The sequence below is a fragment of the Choloepus didactylus genome, chromosome 25, assembly GCF_015220235.1.
Source record: "Choloepus didactylus isolate mChoDid1 chromosome 25, mChoDid1.pri, whole genome shotgun sequence".
Taxonomy (NCBI): domain Eukaryota; kingdom Metazoa; phylum Chordata; class Mammalia; order Pilosa; family Megalonychidae; genus Choloepus; species Choloepus didactylus.
In genome coordinates, this window is record NC_051331.1 from 10,096,127 (window position 1) to 10,122,412 (window position 26,286).

General features: G+C 44.4%; 1 protein-coding gene and 1 pseudogene across 3 annotated transcripts in view; both read right to left on the minus strand.

The window, feature by feature from the left end:
- LOC119520537 (zinc finger protein 596-like) overlaps window positions 1–26,286 on the minus strand; it is an 803,197-nt gene that overhangs the window by 572,329 nt on the left and 204,582 nt on the right. The window lies entirely within an intron of this gene.
- Window positions 18,001–18,370, minus strand: LOC119520171 (annotated as a pseudogene).

Genomic DNA, 26,286 nt, shown 5'->3' on the forward strand with positions numbered 1-26,286 from the left:
TCAAGAACAATTCGGGTATAAGCCCATGACAAAAAAAAGCATAAAAATTTATGCAAAATAAGCCAGCTTCAGTATGGCCACAAGTGATCAAGCCAGGGATCAATAAAATATAATGTTATATTACAACTAAATCTATTTTGTAAGAGAATGAACAACTGAGATAAAAGTCCATATCTGCAGAGTTTCATGGCTCTATTTCAGAATAAAAAGTTCCTGGGAGAATGTTTTGGGCATGGAGTTTTAACTGCCAGCCAATCCCCAAGCCTCTCCTTAAAGGCTCCGGAGGAAATAAATGAAAGCCCTAGTCCCCTGTATAAAACAGTGCTGGTTAAGATTCTCAGGCCCAGGTTGTTGAGGCTTTTGAACTCCAGGCAGAAACATTAGTGGCTGGGATTTCTAGGCCCATGCTTGTGAGGCCAATGCTCCCCCTCCCCCTCCTGGTAGAGTTGCATTTTTTGCACTTCCCTTTCCCTCCCCAATGGAGCCTACAACTTGCCCACTCCTTTCTCTTCATCTCCCTTTGGCACCTTGTCAAAACCCTGAGAGCAAGCCCCTCAAGACCCTCATGTCTATGAATTCCCTGAAATGGCCTTCCCACCTCATATTATGAGTGATATGAACTTCAGGCAGGGTGTCTTTGTCTCTGGAGGGCAAAGGCAGGGACAGTGTCTTTTGCCAAAAGGGTCAGATGAAGTAGATACAAGGTATGAGCAAATTTCTTTCTCTACCTCAGATCTACACAATTGGAAGAACTGGGGCCCTGGTTATCAAGAGGATCCCAGGAATATGAAAATATCTTTAACTTAATTTTTGTATTGCAGAATCTTAAAGTGGGCTGATATACAAACTTTGTTAAGTGTGCTATAACCTCAGAAAGGAGAATTAGAATTAAAAGGGATCTTTAACCAATGATAAACCAGAAAATACAGTTCATGCAGCAGGAAATCTATTTCACAAGTAGACCCCTATTGGGAACCAAGTAAACAAACTGGCAGAACAAAATTAGATCACTATAAAGCATGCATAATTGTAAGAGTAAGAAATAGAGTTACTAAACAAAATAACTTTAATAAAATTCAGGAGGTTGTCTAACAGCTGTATGAAAACCCATCAGTATTTTTACAATTATTTGAAACTTACCTTAAATATATGAATATAAGCTCAGAGGACCCAGTAAATCAATGCAATGTAGTTCAGTCTTTTATTTTTCAGAGTGACCCCAATGTTTGTCAGAAATTATGGAAAGTTAAGGTAGACTTAAGTTACCAATCTCAGCACCAGTGAAAATTACATTTAAAGTGCTGTGTAATCATGATGAAGCTCAAGGATATGACAGAAAGAAAGCTACCACCTAAAAAGCTAACTGGAATGCTGATGTCTTAAAAACAGTCTTGAGTAAAACTTTTCATCAGCTAAAGGAGTCTGCCAAAGGTAAAAAAGCACTGGGACCCAAAAGAAACTACTGGATCTCCAGCATATGTATATTTCTGGGGGGAGGGCTGTGGGAAATGGGAATGGCCCAACTTGATGCAAAGGGAAACAAGGGACTCCAGCAACCCAGTGTCCACATCTGACAGGGGACTAGGGCAGTGACCTTTAGTGATGGGGCCTTGAAGCAGTTTCCACCCATTTGTAAACCATCCCAATCACCCACAAAGAACCTTGGGTCTCATTCTAAGTGTGTAAGAACTTATTAAATTTGTAACTTTTCTGGCAAACAGGAGATTTAATTGCACTTAAAAGGAATCACTCCTTGTTATGGGTGTGTCTGAAGTTGCTAATGACTTCTGTAAGAAAGGGGTTAAGTTTAGCTTTCACATAAAGGTTAAGGTGAATAAGACAAATGGAAGCTAAATAAAACCAGCTCAAACTGGCTCCACAGTTAGGGGGAAGGAGAGGGCCTCTGATATAAGCCTAGAATTGGTGCCAGCTCTTTATATGGGTAAAATTGTGGTGAATGGGACCCAGGTGAGTTAGACCTCTTGGAAAGGCTGTAACCTCTGGAATACCCAGCCAATGGGGAAATGGGAGGGATCTGCCTGCCAGGCTTAGAGATAAATTGTGCTGAGTTCTATTTTTCTGTGCACCAGCCACATTTGATTGTGCACTGGTTCTTGCAAGATCATGAATAAATTCTTTTCTTCTCCATGATCAGGTGAATGTTTATTCTCTTTCAGGCTCAGCTTTCTTTCTAACACTTCTCACAGCATCAGCAATGCCAAATTGGAAAAAGGTCAATAGACTTAGAAATTTATTTATAGACCTCTCTCTCTCTCTCTCTCTGAATTTAGATGTTCACCTCTAGGAGCATGCCTGCAAACTGCATTTAAGGATCCAGGCAAGCCACAACTGCCTAAGGAAGAAGACCTGTGAAATATCCTCCAGGTGAGCCAGAGATGTATTAAGAAATCACTTTAAGATTGTGGCCAAACATGATTCCAACATGTTTAAACAACATCCACTTAGATGAAGAGAAGAGGGAATATTTTTGCCACCAATTAAAGGATTTTAGAATAAGGACTTACAACACCAAGAACTCAAATTTACAATTTTGTCTAGAATTTAAGAGTTATATATCCAATGTTAGAAAATATACATCCCACAGTACCTAATATGTATACTCTCCTCATCAGTATTTATGATGCGTATACTTAATTTAACTTTAAAGAATGCCATTTATTGCATCCCAATAAATACTCAAAAAAACTCTTTGTATTCAAATGAGAAGAATTTGACATAGAAATAAAACAGCAGTGTAATTAAAGTATGTTACCACAAAGTTTCAAAAATGCAAGTCTTGTCTAGAAATGTTCAGGGAATAAAGCTCCACAAGAGACTTTGTAGGCTAAGCCCTTTGGCAAGTGGCCAAGTTAAAGAACAAAAAGAAAATCAGGATTCTTAAGTATAACTGGCTATTGTCAACTGCCAATATCAAATTTTTGATGGGCTGCCAAACCTCTATATCTGGACATAAGGAAAAATGAAAAAATAACCTTTAAAATGGACATGAGAATGTACAATTCCCTTTCAAAGTTTGAAGGCAAATTAATATCAGCTCCAGCATTGGGATCCCTGATCCCATGAAAAAAATTTAACCTGTATGCCAATGAAAAGCTGGGCATGACCTACAAGTCACTTGTACAAGCCTTTTTGAAAAATATAGGACAAGTGGCTTTTTTGTCAAACAGTTTGACACTGGAGACTGAGTGGCCTTCTTGCCCAAGGACAGTGGTAACCACTTGTGAACTCTTATGAGAAACAGTTTACTTTGAACTACCCACATGTCCTTACTCTATTGCAGCAATAGGGGGACAGTGGCACACAATTGAGAAACTAAGTCCCTATCAGGCAGCAGTGCTGGACAATCTTGAGTGTCATCCTACAGAAAGCAAAATATTCAGTAGCAAATAGTGCTTCTCCCACTGCAAACATCAGCACAAAGGGCAGAGTCACCTGCCTGCACAGACTTGAGATGCTTTTACTAATTTGCATGTGCAAAACAGAATTTAAAAAACATGGTCAAATAACTGAAGCCAATAAAGACATGAAATACATAGATCTATTTTTTTAAGTTGTTAAATATTGTAATGCATCCCAAGAAATTAGTTGCCCACTGCAAAGTCATGTATCCAGGGATAATAAAAGACCTAGATAGTGACAAAAAATTAGGAAATAGATTCACAGTCAAGCCAAAAGTCCTTGGAATCTTCAAGTATCATCATTGTTTTGGAGTTCTCCGTTTAGGTTGCCCCTCTGTTTCCCAGGAGACACACCTCCTTTTCTCAGGTGTTTGATTCTGGCAGGATTTTGTCCCAAACATTCCCAGACTTTCTCTTTAGTTTGTTTTACAATTCTTTCATTGTCTCAAGCTACTTATGCCTGGTGGAAAAATTCTTGGAGGTGGGCACACCTGAGAGAACTTTCTCAAGTCAGTCTCTCCCAGCAAAAACAGGGCCAGAGGCTCAAAACAGTGGTGCAGACCAGCTCCAAAGTGCCCTGGGGATGGGGATCAGAAAGGTTGCAAAGAGCTTCTCTGAGTGCTCCCCATAGCTGAGTCTTCCTGGACTACCCAGCAAATGTTGCCATTCAACTAGTTACCCTGGAGCCCTGAGGAAGTGCAACATCTTTAAATCTCTACCACTGTTTCCCATGTTCCAAAAGGGTGGCTATAATGGCTGCCACTGCCTTTGTCCAGGGTGGGTTGAAACAATAGCTGCCCTCAGAGCCAATCTCCCAGTGATCCAAATTCACTAATCCATAGTCATGATCACTGATCATTCAAGCCCACCTCTCTTCTTGGGGAAGAGAAATATTTTATCCCTTACTGTCACCAGCAAGCTAGCTAGAGACAGGACCCTAGTGGGAGACAGGAACTATAGCCACCATTCTGATGGAGTGATTAAGTGTTCTTTGCCGTAATTTATCTGTTCTTCCTGGATTGCTGTACATTGTTCTAGATTCAAGTTTCAAAATTATTGTTTCATAGAGTCCCTGCCTGTTCAGTAGACTTGGTTGAAGGACATTCCTGGAGCTCCTTACTCCACCATCTTCCCATAATCATCCCTCTTCTTCATTACTAAAAGAGAAATTTTGTCACAAGGTTAAATGAGATAACCTTTGCAATTCAACTTTTCCTAATACCATATCTAGTTGTTACTCAGAAAGAGAAGCATGAGCTCCCTTCCCCATTCCCTTTTGTGTGGGAATATGGCCTACATTACATTACATTAATGCAGTACAATTGTGAACTCACTATTTTATTCTTTTTACATTAATGGAATTGCCATCGATATCATTTTCAGAATCTTACTTCCTTTGGTGCTTCACTGGTCTACAGCTAGTGCCTTTTTATTTTGAGGGCTACAAACTGAAAAGTAGTACCATGTGGATGTGATATCGGGGGGCTGAAATTTCCCATGAATGAGACAAAAGAAGCAAATGTGTCTGCTTCCACAAACTGACGTTCAGGAGAGATGATTTATGACAGAAAGAAGTCAAATTGCATATACAGAGTAAAATGGGTACCTACTATCAGAAAGAAGAGGCACTTACTTTAATTGGTTATGATACTTTCAAAGTTTGGTAGTAGTTGTCACCATGGGGATTGACCCTTCTGAAAAGTGCTAGGTGAAATGAGGAAATAAAAATGTATCTTTCTCAGCACCTTGGCCTTTGGGGTCATGCAGTGTTACAATTTCTAACTTTCTTTAATGTTAGAGAAGAAATACATTCTGGGTTTCTCTCTAACTATGGGATTCACATTGGAAACTACTCATTAATTGTAGAATCATAGAATTGGAGAATTAGATAAGGGATCTAGGAAAATTATGTACATTGTTTTCAAGAAGCTAGGAAATAATTTTTATTTGTATCCATCAACATATCCTGAAATTTAACCCATCATTGAAAGGACAGAATCATAGGACTGTGAAACAGCAAAAAATAAGATGATTTAATTTATCCCTCTTAATGTCCAGAATGACTGCTCTGAATTTTCCCAGCTAGTTAAATAGGGATGGGAAGGCTTTCAATATACTACACCTTCTTTCTATGGTTTTTTTCTTGGGCTGATACTTCAAAATGAGACACTATTTTATGAAAATAAATATAGTTGAAATGAACACCTATTTATTGTCACCCCTTTCCTTTTAACATTTTTGGGAATAGGCAATTCCTCTCCCTACCTGCATGGATCAGAGGGAGCCACAATGTTTGTACAGTACAGTCCTTGATTTCTGGCAACAATTGATTTGCTGAAAGATGGGCATATAAACCAAAATAGTCAAATCAATCCTTTCCATAAGAATGTGGAATAAGGTCCAGAAAAGTAACAACAACCTCTTTCTGCTAGTTTCAATAAATAACAAAACACTCTGCAGCTGTTTGTTGCCAATTTTTTGCCACAAGAGGGACAACTGACTGCAAAAAGATGAATTAAACTGACTGCAGGTAAAAAGCAAAGATAAGAAGAGAGAGAAGATCTGTGTTCCCCTTTTCCAGTTTTTTTTTTCCATGAGATAACACCTGATGTGGGACACTGTTATCGAGTTCCGACTTGGCGGGCCTGGGCCAGGGGAACTGATCAGCCCCTAGGAAAGGTAGTGGGCACGGACAGTACTATCCTCCACGGCCCCCCGGGCCTGAGAAAGTGGAGCCGGATGCAGGCCCCATTTCCTCACCCCAAAGTACAACTGTCGGGAAGTTTGCCGGAGAAAACCGCCCCCTTTACCTTGCCCGCCCACTCCCCGTTACCAGAGCAACTCCCGCCCTCCCCGTTGCCGGAGCAACTCCCGCCCTTTTCAAACGACCTCCGCGCCCTCTCAGAACCAATCCTAGCCTTTAACCCCTACAGCTACCCCGCCCTCTAAACCGCCCTATATAAGCTTGTACTCTCCCCTAATAAACTCTCTTGGCTTCAGCACCCTCAAAGAAACGTGTCCCGCCTGTTTTCCTCTCGCCGCCCTCCACACCTTGCACGCCACCGCTGGGGACCGGGCCCAGTCCCCCGCCTTGCCTTCGCCTCCGGGAAAGAGCCCCCCGCCGGTACCCTCCGAGCAACGCCGAGAGCCGAGGGTTCAGCAACCGGCCGCCCCCCGACGCAGTAGACGCGACCGCAACTGGTGCCCCGTGTGAGGCAAATCTCCACACGACGGTCTAGCAGGACGCCCGCTCGCCCGGACGCCTCTCCATCTCCCCTTCTCCTCGCCTGCAAGGTAAGGGCTGCCTCTCCCTCGCTGCCCCGCGGAGCCGCCTCTCCCTCACCGCTCCACGTCCGGAGCCGCCTCTCCCTCGCCGCTCCGCGCCCGGGCCGCTCCTCCCTTCCCGAATTAACCCGGCTATTGCCCCCGACTACCTTTCGTCTTCTCTCTCTATGACCCCCATTCCTCCTAACACTCTCCCTCTGCCCCTTCATTACCTTGGTGTGATCCTCTGTGTCTTCGTTTCTCTGTTCAGCGCGGTGTGCCTCGCCGTGGCCGCCCCCCCCCCCGACTGTTCCCGTTGCCGGGGGGTCCTGCTTTCTGTTCTCATCATCTTCTTCAGCCTCGCGGCCGCGGTTTGCCTCATTCTTCTTGCTCGGTGGACGGCCCCCCCTCTTTTCCCCTCCGCTGTAGGTGGTCGTCTGTCCGTGCGCCGGGCGCCTCGGGTTCGCGCTCTGGCGGGTCTTCTGGACGCACGTCGTTGCGGGGTGTCTGTCCGGCAGCTGCGGGTGTGCTGGGACCTCCTGCTGCCCTTTGGCCCGTGGCTCACCACTTGCCATCTTTGGGGCCCCGTCACTTATGATCGCCATGTTAGTCGGGTTTCCAGCGCCATGGAGCATGGGGGCGGGTGCTTCCCTCCCGGCTTGCTCCCCACCTTAATAACCGTCCGCTCCTGCCTTCAGGGCTCCCTCCCCCCTGATCGAGGCCCCATTAAATCCAAGGAGGCCCTGTCAACTCAATCGGCAAATTCGGACAGTGAGACCAATGCGGACCACGATTCGAACACAGAGTCCTTAGTCGAGCAAATTAACAACGCGCTCGAAGTCACCCCCCAAAAACGAAACAATACCGAGTCTCTCCAAAATGGCGAACTTCCTCCTTCTTCTTCCACTGAGGGGAGGAAGTGCTCCAGCGATGACGTCAGCCCTAAGCTGGGCCGGAAACCGCATGCGCTTTACCCCGCCCTTCCACAGGGCGGAGCTAGCCCGCCATTTTACGCCTTAGCTACACCCACCGCGCCGCCATCTTGCGACGCTTGGGGCCTCCCGCTTCCGCCTCCCCCTTCAGCGAGCTCCCCCTCGGAGCCGCTGCTGGCGGCTGCCGCTGCCACTCCCGCCCCGCCAACAAACAACCCCTGGCTGCCTTCTACACCTCAAGGCAACCCTTGGGGCAACGCTGCCCCTACCCCCACTCCCGCGCCAGGCCCTCTGCAAGCGCGTCCTTTCCCTCGTGCTTTTCGCTGCTTTGCCCTTAATGTTACCCCCACGCCGCAAAAACCGTACGACTGGTATCCCTTTGACTCAGATACTATCAAGCAGCTTCGCAGGGCCATCAAGGAGGACGGGTTGGGTAGCCCATACGCTTCCCAATTACTGCAGGATATCGCCATGGACTTTTGCCTCCCCCAAGACTGGGCCTCGCTTGCCCGTACCATCCTTAACCCCGGCCAGTTCGTTGATTGGCGTGCCCACTTCCAGGCAGAAGCAGCTAGGCAGAGCGAGCAAGATGCAGCCACTGGGGCCAATCATAACCCCGAAGCCTACTTGGGCATGGGAGCGTTTATAAATGCATCCGCCTATACCAATGTACCCGCCACCTTTTGGCCTATCCTTCGGGGAATCGCCTTGCGAGCGTTTGCCAACTGCTCCGCCTGTCGGCCTACGAAATTCACTAAGCTCCTCCAGGAGCCGAGTGAGCCTTTCGCCACCTTTGTCTCTAGGGTTGAAGAAACCTGCGCTCGAAAGGTTAGTGATCCCCAGGCCCAACTGGCTCTCGCTCGAGAACTCATTCTCGAGGGAGCCAATCCCCCTTGCAAGCAGGCTATCCTTCCCTTGCGGGAGAAGAGCATACACGATTGGGTACTTGCCTGCAGCGCCTTTGACCCAGCTGCCGCGTCCCTAGCCCAGGCTGTCTCTGGTGCTGTCACTGCCGCCTTAGCCGTCACCACCGGTTGCTTTAAGTGCGGGCAGAGCGGCCATTTTGCCCGGGAGTGCCCCAATGCGGAGGTCAACCGCCCGCCTTTCATGCAGTGCAATGGGCGCCCCCCTCCCACTCCTTGCCCACGCTGTCAGCGTGGCTATCACTGGGTGCACGATTGCAAAAATAACCCCAAAACCCTCTGCCGCTGCCCCGGTGTCAATCAGCGCCAAGACGCTGAGCAAGCTTTAAACTCCAAGTGGGGCAAGCCTCAGCCCCGCCCCTAAGAGGCAGCGTGCCGGCCGGTTCTAATAAAATTCATCACCTCACCGGCGATAAAACGCTTCTCTGGACAATCCCTATCACTCCGGAAAAGCCTACTCGTAAATTAAGTATAGGGGGGCAATGGTACACGGGCACGCTCGATTCAGGGGCAGAAGTCTCTTGCATGCCCGTTCAGTATGCCACCATGTGCATGGTTCTCGATGGTCCCTCGGTAGTAGGAGCCACCGGTACCTCCACTTCTCTTCAGGCCATGGGACCCATTAAGTGGGAGGATGAAGAAGGCCACTCAGGCACCTTCCGCCCGTTGTTCCTCCACACCATAGACCAAATTTTATGGGGCCGTGATATCCTCGCCGCCTCTGGGGCAGTGCTTACCACGCAGCCCCCCCAATAATGTGCACCACTGCTCGTTTAACGCCTCCAGCGCCCGTTCCTCTGCAGTGGGATACTGAGGAACCTATATGGGTGGAACAGTGGCCCCTTCCCACGCACAAATTAGTTGCTCTCCTAGCCCTTGTCCAAGAACAATTGGACGCAAGACACATAGAACCTTCCACTAGTCCCTATAATTCGCCAGTGTTTGTCATTCATAAAAAAGCCACAGGGAAATTTAGGCTCCTCCATGATCTGCGGGAGATCAATAAGCATATTCTTCCCATGGGTTCCCCGCAGCCTGGCCTCCCCCATCCGGTGGCCATCCCGGCCCACTATCATGTAGCCACCATTGACATCAAAGACTGTTTCTTTTCCATCCCGCTACATAAGCGAGACCGCCCGCGCTTTGCCTTTACAGTCCCCGTCCCCAATCACGCGGGCGCGGCTAGCAGGTACCAATGGAAAGTCCTCCCTCAAGGAATGCGTAACAGTCCGGCCATCTGCCAAATGTATGTTAATCACGCAGTGGCCCCCCTGCGAAAGCGGGCCATGCTCATCCATTACATGGATGACATCTTGGTGGCCTCTGAGGACGCCGAGGCGCTTCCTCTAATCCTCAAAGACCTCACCACTAATTTAGCTGACCTCGGCCTTACGGTTCAGCCCGAAAAGGTTCAGGTTGTGCCGCCATTGGCCTTCTTAGGGTTTAGCATTGATAAAACCATTGCCCCGTCCGCTCCCCAGCTGGACATACCAGATCGGGTCACCATCACTGAGCTCCAACAGCTCTGCGGTCAAATCAGTTGGCTCCGCTCTGCGCTGCTGATCACCACCGCGCAGCTCCAACCACTCTTTATGCTGCTGAGTGTCCCAGAAGCCCCGCCGCTAGCAGTCTCCCGGCGCATTAAGCTCACCCAGGAGGCAAAGGAGGCCATTGCCGCCATTAACAAGGCGCTAGCCGCCTGCTGTCTCAACAGGTTCAGCACTAGAGAGGGCAATCTCATGGCACTCATCCTTCCTACGCCCAGTACACCCATGGGCTGCCTGTGGCAAAATGGCCCTCTACTTTGGGCGCACCCCGCTAAAAGCCGGCTTAGAAAAATCTGCCCCGCGGTGCGGCTCTGGATCAGTCTAGCTTCAGATCTAGTCACCCTGGCTGTTCATGTATTTGGAGCACCGCTGGAAAAAATTGTTTCGCCCCTGAACGCAGGCCAAACCCGCCTGCTTATACGTGATAACCCGGACATGCAAATCCTTTTAGAAGGATTTCATGGGGAATTCAGCTGCCACTATCCTAGCCATCAACTGTTACAGGGGCTCGCCAAGCTTCCCTTCCGCAGCCCTTTCCACCCTTTCCCCTCCTCTGCACCCATCCCGGGTGCCACTACCGTCTTTACTGACGCCTCAAAAACCCGTTTCGCCTTCCTCTCTTATCCCCCGGACCACTCAGAACCCCGCCTATTCAGCTATGTCAACCTTCATTCAGTCCAAGTGGGGGAAATCCTAGCGGTGTCATACGCGCTGAACACCCACTGGAACCACCCAGTAAACATTTTCACCGACAGCCTCTACACTTATCAGGTCTGCCGAGTCCTCGCGTTTTCCACCTTTTTCCCCGGGAACTCAGCCATCGATAAAGCACTTTCTGACCTCAGGAGCATCTTAGAGCATAGACAGGATTCTTGGTTCATTAGCCACATTCGTAGTCACTCAGGCCTTCCGGGGCCCTTGGCTAATGGCAACAGTATAGTAGACCAAGCAGTCTCAGCTCAAGATACCCAAGCAATGCTGACTCGCACAGCAGCCCCTCCGGGGGATGCTATTAACCAGGCCAAGTTATTGCATTCTAAGTTTCACTTTTCAGCTGCATCGTTGCATCATCTATGTGGCCTCCCCCTAGACACCTGTAAACATCTTGTCCGCAATTGCGCAACTTGTGCGCCCTTCACACCGCTTGGCCCCCTGCAACCTCAGGGAGTCAACCCACGAGGCCTAAAACCAAATTCTAGATGGCAAATGGACGTAACTCACGTTCCGTCCTTTGGGCGTCTCAAGTATGTACATGTAATGATTGACACCTTCTCGGCAATGTGTTATGCAGTCCCCCTTGCCGGGGAAACGGCCAAACACTGCATCAAGGCCCTGAGACAAGGAATTCTCTTTATGGGAGTCCCCTGGGACATAAAAACGGACAATGGGCCTGCCTATCGCAGTGCCTCCTTTACAGCCTTTCTTCAGTTATATAACATCACCCATCATTTCGGCATCCCTTATAATCCTCAGGGACAAGCCATTGTAGAAGCAATCCACCGCCGCTTAAAAACACAAATTGAAAAGGAAAGGGCCATGCTCCCCCAGGCAACTCCAGGGGACCTTATCACAGCAGCCCTTATTCACCTTAACCTATTCACATTCAATAAGGAAGGGCTTTCGCCCCTACATAAACATTGGGGGCCCTCGTATAGGCCCCGATGGTCTACTGGAAGGACCCAGAGACTAATGCCTGGAAGGGTCCCTCCCCACTCCTCGCCCAGGGGCACGGGTTTGCTTGTGTTTTCCCAGAGAATGCATCACAACCAATCTGGATCCCGGGGAGAGCAATCCGACCCGCCACCAGCAGCCAGACGGCCGACAAGACGAGAACGCCGCCATCTCCGCAACCTGACGTACCAGATGACAACCTTGCACCTGGACCAGGAAGGCCGTCCGAGAGCACCCCCGGAGAGGCATGAAAACTCGCAAGAGGAAAGACAAGAAATCGTGCAAATTATGCGCCTTTACAGACAGGCAAAAGCCCACCTCCATAACCCCCACCCAAGCATTACTTCCCTTTTAATAATCATGCTTACCCTTTCTGCTTCCACCCAGGCTATCTACCAGCCCTACTCCCCCCACCAGCCTTGGAAATGGACCCTTGCACGTTGGGAGGATTCCAAAATAATTCTTTGCTTTGTCACTGCAGAGCGTCCCTCATTTAGTATTAACGCCACTGATCTGTTCCTCCCAGGCTCCCTTCCCACTGCCAATAGCGACTCTGGCAGTTCTAGAAGAGGAGGCCGAGCTGGAGTACGCCAAAACAATAATCAGGCTCAATATTACATGTGCCCATCCTCAAACCCTGGGAAACCATATTGCAATGCTCCCAACCAATACTACTGTGCATACTGGGGGTGTGAAACATTAGCCACTAATTGGAAGCCTTATGCCCCTGATCATTACCTAACTTTAAAATGGGCTCCTTTTGGCTGCAAACCCCATACTGTTGATTGGCTCGGCAGGGACACGGAGGGAAGCTGCACGCATTTAAATCTCACCGTGCAGCTTCCCACTGATCCCTCCTGGTTGCTCGGTCGAACCTGGGGATTCAGAATCTATAAGAGCGGAGAGGACCCAGGGAGTCTTATCCTAATAAAAAAAGAGGCAGCACATCAACCATGCCAAGGAACTACACAACGAACACCCTCTGGCATCGGTCCCAACCAAGTCCTCAACCCCCCTAGGCCGCAGCCCTCCAGCCGCACCTCCGCTGCAAACAGCGCATTACCAATCCCATCACCCCAATCTTTTCTGCCCCCCTCTCATTACTCCTCTCCCCTCCTCAGCCTTATCCAAGCAGCCTTCACCTCACTAAATGTCTCCTACCCCAATCTTACCTCCTCCTGTTGGCTTTGCCTCTCCACCTCTTCCTCCCTGTACCTCAACCGTCCCCCTAACCTTTCATTCAGTTTCCTCCACAGGAAAGTGCATCCGCCCTCGCTCAAACAACTCTTCCATCCTCACAGCTTGTGCCAACTACTCATCTCCCAGCAGCTCTGCCAAATTTCTTATTCCTCACAACTCCTCCCAATGGCTCTGCTCCTCTACAGGACTTACCCCCTGCCTTAACGTGCAGACCCTGAATACAACTCATGAAACTTGCCTCCTAATTGTCCTTATCCCTAGGGTCCTATACCACAGCGAGGACGACTTCTTCCTCCGCCTAGAAAGAACTGCAGCTCCTGCCCCTCGGCAAAAGCGAGAGCCCATCACCGCCCTCACGCTCGCCTCTCTCCTAGGTCTTGCAGGCGCTGGCACCGGAATCGCTGCGTTAGCCAGTCAAGGCTCCGCCCTAACTCACCTCCGGGCGGCTGTTGACGAGGACATTCGTCACCTTCAAGACGCTATTTCCCATCTTAAAAATTCTGTTAACTCCCTCTCTGAGGTCGTGCTCCAAAACCGCCGAGGTCTCGACCTTCTCCTCAAAGAAGGAGGCCTTTGCGCCGCCCTAGGAGAAGAGTGCTGTGTATATGCCAATTCCACAGGTCTCGCCGAAGACAGCCTAAAGAAGGTCCGAGAGGGACTAAAACAACGCAAAAGAGACCGTGAAGCCACCAACTATTGGTCCCACATCTTTACCCCCCTCCTCCCGTACTTCCTCCCTCTCATCGGCCCCCTACTAATGATTATTCTAGCTCTCACCCTAGGGCCCTGCATTATCCGCAGAATTGTCCAGCTTGCTAAGAACCAAGCCAATGCTGTCTTTTCATCATTTGTGCAAGTCCAGTATCAACAACTCGCCTCTACTAAAGAAACTAACCCTCCGCAGCGTCACCGCCCTCGTCCATCCCGCAAGCAGCGAGGCCCCTCTCGAGCGCTCGGACGCCACACCAACGCCGAGCTCCAGCCTCTCTAAGCTGCCGTCAATCCCTATCCCTTCCTCAACCTCCCCTTTCTCTCATCCCTTAGCGGATCTCTCCGGTAAGCTTCTTCCTCTAATTAGAAAAGAAGGGGGAAATGCAGGACACTGTTATCGAGTTCCGACTTGGCGGGCCTGGGCCAGGGGAACTGATCAGCCCCTAGGAAAGGTAGTGGGCATGGACAGTACTATCCTCATGGCCCCCCGGGCCTGAGAAAGTGGAGCCGGATGCAGGCCCCATTTCCTCACCCCAAAGTACAACTGTCAGGGGAAGTTTGCCGGAGAAAACCGCCCCCTTTACCTTGCCCGCCCACTCCCCGTTACCAGAGCAACTCCCGCCCTCCCCGTTGCCGGAGCAACTCCCGCCCTTTTCAAACGACCTCCGCGCCCTCTCAGAACCAATCCTAGCCTTTAACCCCTACAGCTACCCCACCCTCTAAACCGCCCTATATAAGCTTGTACTCTCCCCTAATAAACTCTCTTGGCTTCAGCACCCTCAAAGAAATGTGTCCCGCCTGTTTTCCTCTCGCCGCCCTCCACACCTTGCACGCCACCGCCGGGGACCGGGCCCAGTCCCCCGCCTCGCCTTCGCCTCCGGGAAAGAGCCCCCCGCCGCCGGTACCCTCCGAGCAACGCCGAGAGCCGAGGGTTCAGCAACCGGCCGCCCCCAGATGCAGTAGACGCGACCGCAACCTGAGTCTCATAAAATATTTCCTCATTTGTTTCAGCTAGATACAGAGTGTACTGTCATCTGTTTTTCTTCTTTCATTGTTTTTATCATTGATGAAGATTCCAAAATTCTCAGATAATTCACATATTGACATTTTGAGTTCTCTCTGGCAAGTTGAATCTTGTTTCTTCTTGTCATAAGACTAAATATATTAAAGTCTATCTTTCAAAAGCCATTTCCATGTGTCAGGTGCTATGGTGGGTGCATTACATCTATTATCTCTAAGCCTTGGCCTTAAAGAAGGAAATAATATTGACAATTTAAAGGTACAATTCAGAACTATTAAGTAATTTGTCCAAGATTCCTCATTTCATAAATGATAGAGAAATGTAATATCAATTTCTCTACCTCTTCCTTAAATACATTTTCATTAAATGCCTGCTATTTTCCAAGCATTGTTTCATCACTCCTGAGGATGCACCAATGGAAAAGATAGACAAGGTCTCAGTTCTCATGGCTTCACATTCTAGTGTAGGATACAGGCAATAAGCAAAAAAGTCAATATAAGTATAAGGTAGGGGTTAAGGATACAAGAATAAAAAAGGAGATAAGGTATAAAAATCAATATGAGGTTCAGAAATAGTTTTGATTAAAATTATCTAAAAGGCCCCTTTGCAGAAGGACAGACATGTAGTGGAGTGTGAGCCAAGCCAAGACCTGTAGGACCAGCTTTCCAGGAAGAGGCAACAACAGATGCAAATAAAGCCCTTGCAGACAGACAAACCAATCAGTGGAACATTAGAAATCCTTGACAATATACCCATTTGCCAGTTTCAGTATATTATGTCCCACAAAATGCCATTATCTTTGATGTAATCTTGTGTGGGCAGATGTATCAGTGTGGATTAGATTGTAATTCTTTGAGTGTTTCCATGGAGATGCACCCCCCAACTGTGGGTGATTATTCTGATTGGATAGTTTCTGTGGAGGTGTGGCCCTGCCCATTCAGCATGCACCTTGATGAGTTTACTGGAGCACTATATGTGATCAGACAGGAGTGAACTTGCTACAGCCAAGAGGGACACTTTGAAGAATGCACAGAAGCTGAGAGAGTAGCTGCAGATGACAGACAGTTTGAGGACAGCCATTGAAAGCAGATTCTTGCTCCAGAGAAGCTAAGAGAGGACAGATGACCCAAGAATAACTGAGAGTGACATTTTGAAGAGGAGATGCATCCTGGAGAGGAACATCCTGGGAGAAAGCAATTTTGAATCCAGAACTTGGAGCAGATGCCAGCCACATGCCTTCCCAGCTAACAGAGGTTTTCCAGATGCCATTGGTCATCCTCCAGTGAAGATATCTGATTGTTCATGCATTACCTTGGACATTTTATGGCCTTAAGACTGTAACTGTGTAACCAAATTAACCCCATTTATAAAACCCAGCCCCTTTCTGGTGTTTTGCATTCCAGCAGCATTAGCAAGCTAGAACAACCCATATGTGTGAAAACAGAGTATTATAGAAGTCTTATACAGATAACTGGATTTAACAAGATTTAACAAGAATTTTACAGACAAGGAAACCTGAATGTCCAATAAACTTATAAAAAGATACTCTTAATGTATTAGAATCACTATATTATTTTACATTTACAGCATTGGCAAATATTTTATAAGTTATGACTTTTCTTTTAGCTTTTAATTGTGCCTTTATTCACCTTAGTTCATTAAAAATGTACTTGTCTTAAAGATCCTATAAATAAAGCAACAACCCACTGATGTGGGATGCAAGTCACCCCTCTCAGCATGGTATTTTTGTCTTTTGTTTTTTACAAAGCAGTGTTTTTTTTTCTTATAGGAATCTTATTGATCACACAGTAGTTACAAGAATGACAGATATAATGACACACAAACTGAACAAGACAGGTTGATGGAGAATTTGCACAATATGGTAAAAATATACATACTCAAAGTTAGCAGTGTGGACAGATGCATGCAGTGGGGGGAGCTTAGGAGGTGGTGGGTCCCTTCAAAGCTCTGTAAGGGCCCCCCAGGAGTGAGCCTGCTCTCCCTGCATGAAGGCAGGCAGCTCCTGCCAAGAGATACAGGCATTCCAGACACAAAGACACAGAATAGACTGACCTGCCACACAGACCTCTAAATTAACATAACTGTGATTGTTCTGATACTCCCACAAAAATAGTAAATAGTAAACCCATGCAAGTAGTGGGAATCACCAAGTCATTTGTTCTAGGCAGGATTTGGAAGCTTAGTTCTCGACATTAACATTTGTAAAGAGCTGTGTTCTCCATTTCTACATTTTCTTCACAACTGACATGCAATTAAGAGTGAGGGGATTTTGATGGTTTCGCCTAACAGTGATAAGTACTCTTAAAAAATGTGAAAAATAGTTAATGGCATATTTTAGTTGCACACTTAACAGATAACATGAATCATGTATAGTTTTAAGCCAAAAGGTAGAAGGGCATACATCTGAAATTTGGTGCTTGAGTTTTAGTTTCTACCACTGTCCTAATGAAAGCAATGCAACTGCTTGTTTATTTAGTAAATCAAGCACTAGTTTGAGGTCTCAGAGAAAATCCAAAAATAAGAAATGCCACTCATTTTTTCTTTTGGTGTTTTTAGAAGACAGACCAAAATTCTAAGTTATTCAAGATTCCTACAAAGCCATGATATTTTTCTGCAAATAATTGTCTAGAGAACAAACTGAATCAGCAGCATCTCTCTGTTTTACCAAACTTCCTACAGCTACAGGAGCCCTGACTTGGCCAACATCCTGTTAGGAGCCAGGAACATTGACTGGGAGTTCAGAGTCAGAGTTGTTTTTGTATTCCCCATGCACCCTGCTTTACACCAACTATGATGGCAAATGACTCTCTGGGGGGTCATGTGTGACCACACATGCTTCAAGAGCCTCCTGTGGAGGTGTCTCCAGTTCAGGGACCCCTTCTGTACAAAGTCAGCAGGTTCCAAACCTAAAGAGAGGGCAATGCCTCCATGAACACCTTTTATTACTGCTTCAATTGCAAGTTCCTATTTGGGAGAAAAGTGCATGAACATAACTTGAAGGTCTCTTTTACTGGCAATTCAAAAGGTAAAATATTTTATTTTAATACTTTTAAAATTTGAAAACAAGATACCCTAGGTTAAATAATAGAGTTTTCCAAAGCTAAGTGTGCTCATTTGGAACTGTTTTTTCTGCTGGAAATACAAATACAACTTCCTACAACTCCTAGGTGGGGACACTTCTGTTTGGATGACCTGTGATTAGATGACTGATCAAGCTCAGTTGATAACATCCTTTTTTTTTGGCCTTGATGAAGGGTTTTAAAAATTCTAGAAGAGATGCTTCTGCCAGCTTTACACCAATTTCACTCCAAACATCTCCTGAGAAGTGTAGACAATGTACAGGAAGCCATCCCCATCCTTCACACTCTCATAAACTTCTGAGGTGGGTGTGGAGACCCTCACCATGCTGTGCCATTCACCAGCAGGAAGAAGTCCTGGTTGGCATTCAGATGCAGGCAACATCTAATTATTTTGATTAGTTCATTCATGTTGACATGATCTGGTACAAGGAACTTGGTTTTATCCAGTATAGGAAGCTGCTTCTCACCCTTGAATCTTTCTGTTATCACCAGGATTTTGGTGGGGTGCTGCTCACAGAGGAGTTGCACATCTTCTATTCTATGAAGGTGCAGTACTGCTTGAAGGCCTTCTCAGACAGCATGGCAGTGTAGGGGGTGGTGTGGTGGTTACTCTGAGGGGCCCAGGCTCTGAAGTCTGTGGTGGTGGATGTTCTGGCTCTGGGGACAGCCACTTCCCTTGTCAAAAGGTATGACACTTTCAAGTGCTGGCAAGGATGTGGCACAAGAATAACTCTTATACTCTTCTTCTGGGTGTGTAAAATAAGTTTAATTGCAGTGGAAAACACATTGAATTATCTAGTAGAAATAGCAGGTGCCTGAAACTACAATTCTCACCCAGACATGCCCTAGAGAAATTCTAACCCAAAACCAAATACAAGTGATAAATATATGAATGTTCATAAGAGTATATTTCTTTTTTAACTTTATATTTTGAAATTTTTTGTATAATTTTTGTATAATTTTGTATAATTTTTGTATGAGGTGTGAGATAGGAATCCTCTTTCATTCTTTTGGAAATGGATATCCAATTCTCCAAACACTATCTCTTGAAAAGGCATCTCTGTCCTATTTGCTTTGGCTTGACTGTCTTATGAAAGATCAATTGTTCATAGATGTGAAGGTCTATTTCTGAACACTCAATTCAATTCCATTGGTCAGTGTATCTGTCCTTATGCCAGTTCCATGCTGTTTTGACCACTGTAGCTTTGCAATAGTTTTCAAAGACAAATAGTGTGAGACCTCCCTCTTCATTCATTTTTCTCAAGATGTTTTTGCTATTCAGGGCACCTTGCCATTCCAAATAAATTTGGTTATTGTTTTTTTATTTCTACAAAGTAAGTTGTTGGGATTTTAATTGGTATTGCATTGAATCTATAAATCAATTTTGGTAGAATTGTCTTCATAACTATATTTAGTCTTCCAATCCATGAACTCAATGTGTTCTTCCATTTTTTTTTTTACATCCTGTTCGATTTCTTTTATCAGTTTCTTGTAGTTTTCTCTATATATGTCTTTTTTGGCCTTGGTTAAGTTTATTCCTAAGTACTTGATTCTTTTGGTTGCTATTGTAAGTGAAATTTTTTTTCTTGATTTTCTCCTCTTGTTCCACATTACTTGTGCATAGGAACATCAAATTTTTGCATGTTGATTTTGTAGCCTGCCACTTTGCTGTAATCATTAGTTCTAGTAGCTTTCTATAGATTTTTCTGGGTTTTCAACATATAGAATCAAATCATCTGCAAACAGTGAAAGTTTTACTCCAATTTGCATGTTATAATTGATGAAAGAACATTTTAATTTTTTTATTATCCACAGTTGATGGTTTACCTTAGGGTTTACTGTTTGTGTTATACAGTCCCATGTTTTAGATTTTTTTATATTTATCCTTGTAACATATAGGCAACTTAGAATTTCCCCCCTTTTAATCACATTCAAATGTATAATTCAGTGCTGTTAATTATGTTCACAATGTTGTGCTGCTTTTATCACCATTCATTATCCAAACTTTTCCATCATATCAAATAGAAGCTCTGTATAATTTGATCATTAATTCCCTATTCCTACCCCCTTTCTATCCCTGATATTCTAAATTCTGACTCTGAGCTTGCTTATTTGAATTGTTTCATATCAGAAACTTCCTACAATATTTGTCATTTTGTGTCTGGTTTATTTCACATAACATGTCTTCAAGGTTCATCAATATTTTCATATGAATAAGAAATCCATTTCTTTTTATGGCTGCATAATATTCATTGTGTATATATACAACATTGTTTATCCATTCATAAGCTGATGAATGATGCTTGGCATGCTTCCATCTGGGAAATTGTGAATATGCTATTTATGGATATTGATGTGCAAATATCTACTCAAGTCCCTCTTTCCAATTCTTTGGAGACATATACCTAGTAGTTTGTGTACTGAGCTTTCTGAGGATTCATTGAACTGACTTCTCCAGAGACTGTACCATTTTCCATTCCCACCAGCAAGGAATGAGTGTTCTTATTCCTCCACATCCTGTCCAATACTTGTAATTTTCTATTTTTTTGTGTGGCAATTCAAAGTGGGTGAACTTGTACCTCACTGTGGTTTTGTTTGGATTTCTCTAATAGCTAGTGACATAGAGCATCTTTTCTTGTACTTTTTGAGCCTGTGTCCTATTTGGAGACATATCTCTTCAAGTTTTTGCCCAGTTTTAAATTGAGTTGATTTTATGGTTGAGTTGTAGGATTGCTTTATATATTCTGGACATTAAATCCTTATCACATATGTAGTTTCCAAATATATTCTCCCACTGAGTAGGTTGTCTTTTTACTTTGGTCATAAAACCCTTTTTTTTAATTTTTTTTTTATTTTTAATCTTCATTTTATTGAGATATATTCACATACCATGCAGTCATACAAAACAAATCGTACTTTTGATTGTTAACAGTACCATTACATAGTGGTACATTCATCACCCAAATCAATCCCTGACACCTTCATTAGCACACACACAAAAATAACAAGAATAATAATTAGAGTGAAAAAGAGCAATTGAAGTAAAAAAGAACACTGGGTACCTTTGTCTGTTTGTTTCCTTCTATAAAACCCTTTGATGCACAAAAGTTTTCAGTTTTGATTAGGTCCCATTTATCTATTTTTTCTTTTGTTGTTTGTGCTTGGAATGTAAAATTTAAGAACCATTGCCCAAGATAAGGTCCTAAAGAAACTTCCCTACATTTTCTTCCAGGAGTTTCATAGTCCTGGCCCTTATATTAGGTATTTGATTCATTTTTTCCACCTTTAACACTTTTTTTTTTTTTTTTTTTTTACTGAAGGAGCACTTAAAATAAAAGAAACAAATTTACAATGTTAAATTAATTTATACACTACCAAGCCTGGGAGTCCCTGCTCCTCCAGATGCAAGTGGACTTGAGATCAGAGAGCTCCCCCTTGTTTGAATTACAAAAAAAAATTTATAGCATCTTGATTTAGTGTACCTTTAATTAAGTTATATTCTATTTTTACATTAAAGTGTGCATCATAAACATGAGTGACTCATGAAGCAAACTGACTTGACCCAAGTGTGGTTAAAAATCAAAGGAGGGAGAGGTGGCGCAAGATGGCGGACTGGTGAGCTGTATGTTTTAGTTACTCCTCCAGGAAAGTAGGTAGAAGAAAGCCAGGAACTGCGTGGACTGGAAACCACAGAGCAGTCTGACTTTGGGCATACTTCATACAACACTCATGAAAACGTGGAACTGCTGAGATCAGTGAAATCTATAAGTTTTTGTGGCCGGGGACCCACACCCCTCCCTGCCAGGCTCAGTCCCGTGGGAGGAGGGGCTGTCAGCTCCAGGAAGGAGAAGGGAGAACTGCAGTGGCAGCCCTTATCAGAAACTCATTCTACTGATCCAAACTCCAACCATAGATAGACTGAGACCAGACACCAGAGAATCTGAGAGCAGCCAGCCCAGCAGAGAGGAGACAGGCATAGAAAAAAAACAACATGAAAAACTCCAAAATAAAAGGATTTTTGGAGTTCTGGTGAACATAGGAAGGGGAAGGGCAGAGCTCAGGCCCTGAGGCTCATAAGCAAATCCCGAAGAAAAGCTGATCTCTCTGCCCTGTGGACCTTTCCTTAATGGCCCTAATTGCTTTCTCTCTTAGCATTTCAATAGCCCATTAGATCTCTGAGGAGGGCCCTTTTTTTTAATCTTTTTTCTTTTTCTAAAACAATTACTCTAAGAAGCCCAATACAGAAAGCTTCAAAGACTTGCAATTTGGGCAGGTCAAGACAAGAGCAGAACTAAGAGAGCTCTGAGACAAAAGGCAGTAATCCAGTGGCTGAGAAAATTCACTAAACACCACAACATCCCAAGAAAAGGGGGGTGTCCACTCACAGCCATCATCCTGGTGGGCAGGAAACACTCCTGCCCATCGCCAGCCCCATAGCCCAGAGCTGCCCCAGACAACCCAGTGTGATGGAAGTGCTTCAAATAACAGGCACACACCACAAAACTGGGCTTGGACATTAGCCTTCCCTGCAACCTCAGCTGATTGTCCCAGAGTTGGGAAGGTGGAGCAGTGTGAATTAACAAAGCCCCATTCAGTCATCATTTTAGCAGACTGGGAGCCTCCCTACACAGCCCAGCAGCCCAGAACTGCCCTGGAGGGACAGTACTCACCTGTGACATAGCACAGTCATCCCGCAACAGAGGACCCGGGGTGCACAGCCTGGAAGAGGGGCCCAATTGCAAGTCTCAGGAGCCATACGCCAATACCAAAGACTTGTGGGTCAGTGGCAGAGACAAACTGTGGCAGGACTGAACTGAAGGATTAGACTATTGCAGCAGCTTTAAAACTCTAGGATCAACAGGGAGATTTGATTGTTAGGGCCACCCCGCCACCCTGACTGCCCAGAAACACGCCCCTTATACAGGGCAGGCAACACCAACTACACACGCAAGCTTGGTACACCAATTGGACCCCACAAGACTCACTCCCCCACTCACCAAAAAGGCTAAGCAGGGGAGAACTGGCTTGTGGAGAACAGGTGGCTCATGGACGCCACCTGCTGGTTACTTAGAGAAAGTATACTCCATGAAGCTGTAGATCTGACAAATTAGAGATAAGGACTTCAATTGGTCTGCAAATCCTAAAAGAACCTTATCAAGTTCAGCAAATGCCAAGAGGCCAAAAACAACAGAAAATTATAAAGCATATGAAAAAACCAGATGATATGGATAACCCAAGCCCAAGCACCCAAATCAAAAGATCAGAAGAGACACAGCACCTAGAGCAGCTACTCAAAGAACTAAAGATGAACAATGAGACCATAGTACGGGAGACAAAGGATATCAAGAAGACCCTAGAAGAGCATAAAGAAGACATTGCAAGACTAAATAAAAAAATGGATGATCTTATGGAAATTAAAGAAACTGTTGACCAAATTAAAAAGATTCTGGACACTCATAGTACAAGACTAGAGGAAGTTGAACAACGAATCAGTGACCTGGAAGATGACAGAATGGAAAATGAAAGCATAAAAGAAAGAATGGGGAAAAAAATTGAAAAAATCGAAATGGACCTCAGGGATTTGATAGATAATATGAAACGTCCAAATATAAGACTCATTGGTGTCCCAGAAGGGGAAGAAAAGGGTAAAGGTCTAGGAAGAGTATTCAAAGAAATTGTTGGGGAAAACTTCCCAAATCTTCTAAACAACATAAATACACAAATCATAAATGCTCAGCGAACTCCAAATAGAATAAATACAAATAAACCCACTCCAAGACATATTCTGATCACACTGTCAAACACAGAAGAGAAGGAGCAAGTTCTGAAAGCAGCAAGAGAAAAGCAATTCACCACATACAAAGGAAACAGCATAAGACTAAGTAGTGACTACTCAGCAGCCACCATGGAGATGAGAAGGCAGTGGCATGATATATTTAAAATTCTGAGTGAGAAAAATTTCCAGCCAAGAATACTTTATCCAGCAAAGCTGTCCTTCAAATTTGAGGGAGAGCTTAAATTTTTCACAGAGAAACAAATGCTGAGAGAATTTGCTAACAAGAGACCTGCCCTACTGGAGATACTAAAGGGAGCCCTACAGACAGAGAAACAAAGAAAGGACAGAGAGACTTGGAGAAAGGTTCAGTACTAAAGAGATTTGGTATGGGTACAATAAAGGATATTAATAGAGAGAGGGGAAAAATATGACAAACATAAAACAAAGGATAAGATGGGAGATTCAAGAAATGCCTTCACAGTTATAACGTTGAATGCAAACGGATTAAACTCCCCAATTAAAAGATACAGATTTGAAGAATGGATCAAAAAAAAAAAAATGAACCATCAATATGTTGCATACAAGAGACTCATCTGAGACACAGGGACACAAAGAAACTGAAAGTGAAAGGATGGAAAAAAATATTTCATGCAAGCTACAGCCAAAAGAAAGCAGGTGTAGCAATATTAATCTCAGATAAAATAGACTTTAAATGCAGGGATGTTTTGAGAGACAAAGAAGGCCACTACATACTAATAAAACGGGCAGTTCAACAAGAAGAAATAACAATTGTAAATGTCTATGCACCCAATCAAGGTGCCACAAAATACATGAGAGAAACACTGGCAAAACTAAAGGAAGCAATTGATGTTTCCACAATAATTGTGGGAGACTTCAACACATCACTGTCTCCTATAGATAGATCAACCAGACAGAAGACCAATAAGGAAACTGAAAACCTAAACAATCTGATAAATGAATTAGATTTAACAGACATATACAGGACATTACAACCCAAATCACCAGGATGCACATACTTTTCTAGTGCTCATGGAAATTTCTCCAGAATAGATCATATGCTGGGACATAAAACAAGCCTCAATAAATTTAAAAAGATTGAAATTATTCAAAGCACATTCTCTGACCACAATGGAATACAATTAGAAGTCAATAACCATCAGAGACTTAGAAAATTCACAAATACCTGGAGGTTAAACAACACACTCCTAATCAGTGGGTTAACGAAGAAATAGCAAGAGAAATTGCTAAATATATAGAGACGAATGAAAATGAGAACACAACATACCAAAACCTATGGGATGCGGCAAAAGCAGTGCTAAGGGGGAAATTTATAGCACTAAACGCGTATATTAAAAAGGAAGAAAGAACCAAAATCAAAGAACTAATGGATCAACTGAAGAAGCTAGAAAATGAACAGCAAACCAATCCTAAACCAAGTAGAAGAAAAGAAATAACAAGGATTAAAGCAGAAATAAATGACATAGAGAACAAAAAATCAATAGAGAGGATAAATAGCACCAAAAGTTGGTTCTTTGAGAAGATCAAGAAGATTGACAAGCCCCTAGCTAGACTGACAAAATCAAAATGAGGGAAGACCCATATAAACAAAATAATGAATAAAAAAGGTGAGAAAACTGCAGATCCTGAAGAAATTAAGAAAATTATAAGAGGATATTATGAACAACTGTATGGCAACAAACTGGATAATGTAGAAGAAATGGACAATTTCCTGGAAACATATGAACAACCTAGACTGACCAGAGAAGAAATAGAAAACCTCAACCAACCCATCACAAGCAAAGAGATCCAATCAGTCATCAAAAAGCTTCCCACAAATAAATGCCCAGGGCCAGATGGCTTCACAGGGAAATTCTACCAAACTTTCCAGAAAGAACTGACACCAATCTTACTCAAACTCTTTCAAAACATGGAAGAAAATGGAACACTAGCTAACTCATTTTATGAGGCTAACATCAATCTAATACCAAAACCAGGCAAAGATGCTACAAAAAAGGAAAACTACCGGCCAATCTCCCTAATGAATATAGATGCAAAAATCCTCAACAAAATACTTGCAAATCGAATCCAAAGACACATTAAAAAAATCATACACCATGACCAAGTGGGGTTCATTCCAGGCATGCAAGGATGGTTCAACATAAGAAAATCAATCAATGTATTACAACACATTAACAAGTCAAAAGGGAAAAATCAATTGATCATCTCAATAGATGCTGAAAAAGCATTTGACAAAATCCAACATCCGTTTTTGATAAAAACACTTCAAAAGGTAGGAATTGAAGGAAACTTCCTCAACATGATAAAGAGCATATATGAAAAACCCACAGCCAGCATAGTACTCAATGGTGAGAGACTGAAAGCCTTCCCTCTAAGATCAGGAACAAGACAAGGATGCCCGCTGTCACCACTGTTATTCAACATTGTGCTGGAAGTGCTAGCCAGGGCAATCCGGCAAGACAAAGAAATAAAAGGCATCCAAATTGGAAAAGAAGAAGTAAAACTGTCATTGTTTGCAGATGATATGATTTTATATCTGGAAAACCCTGAGAAATCGACGATAAAGCTACTAGAGCTAATCAACAAATTTAGCAAAGTAGCGGGATACAAGATTAATGCACATAAGTCAGTAATGTTTCTATATGCTAGAAATGAACAAACTGAAGAGACACTCAAGAAAAA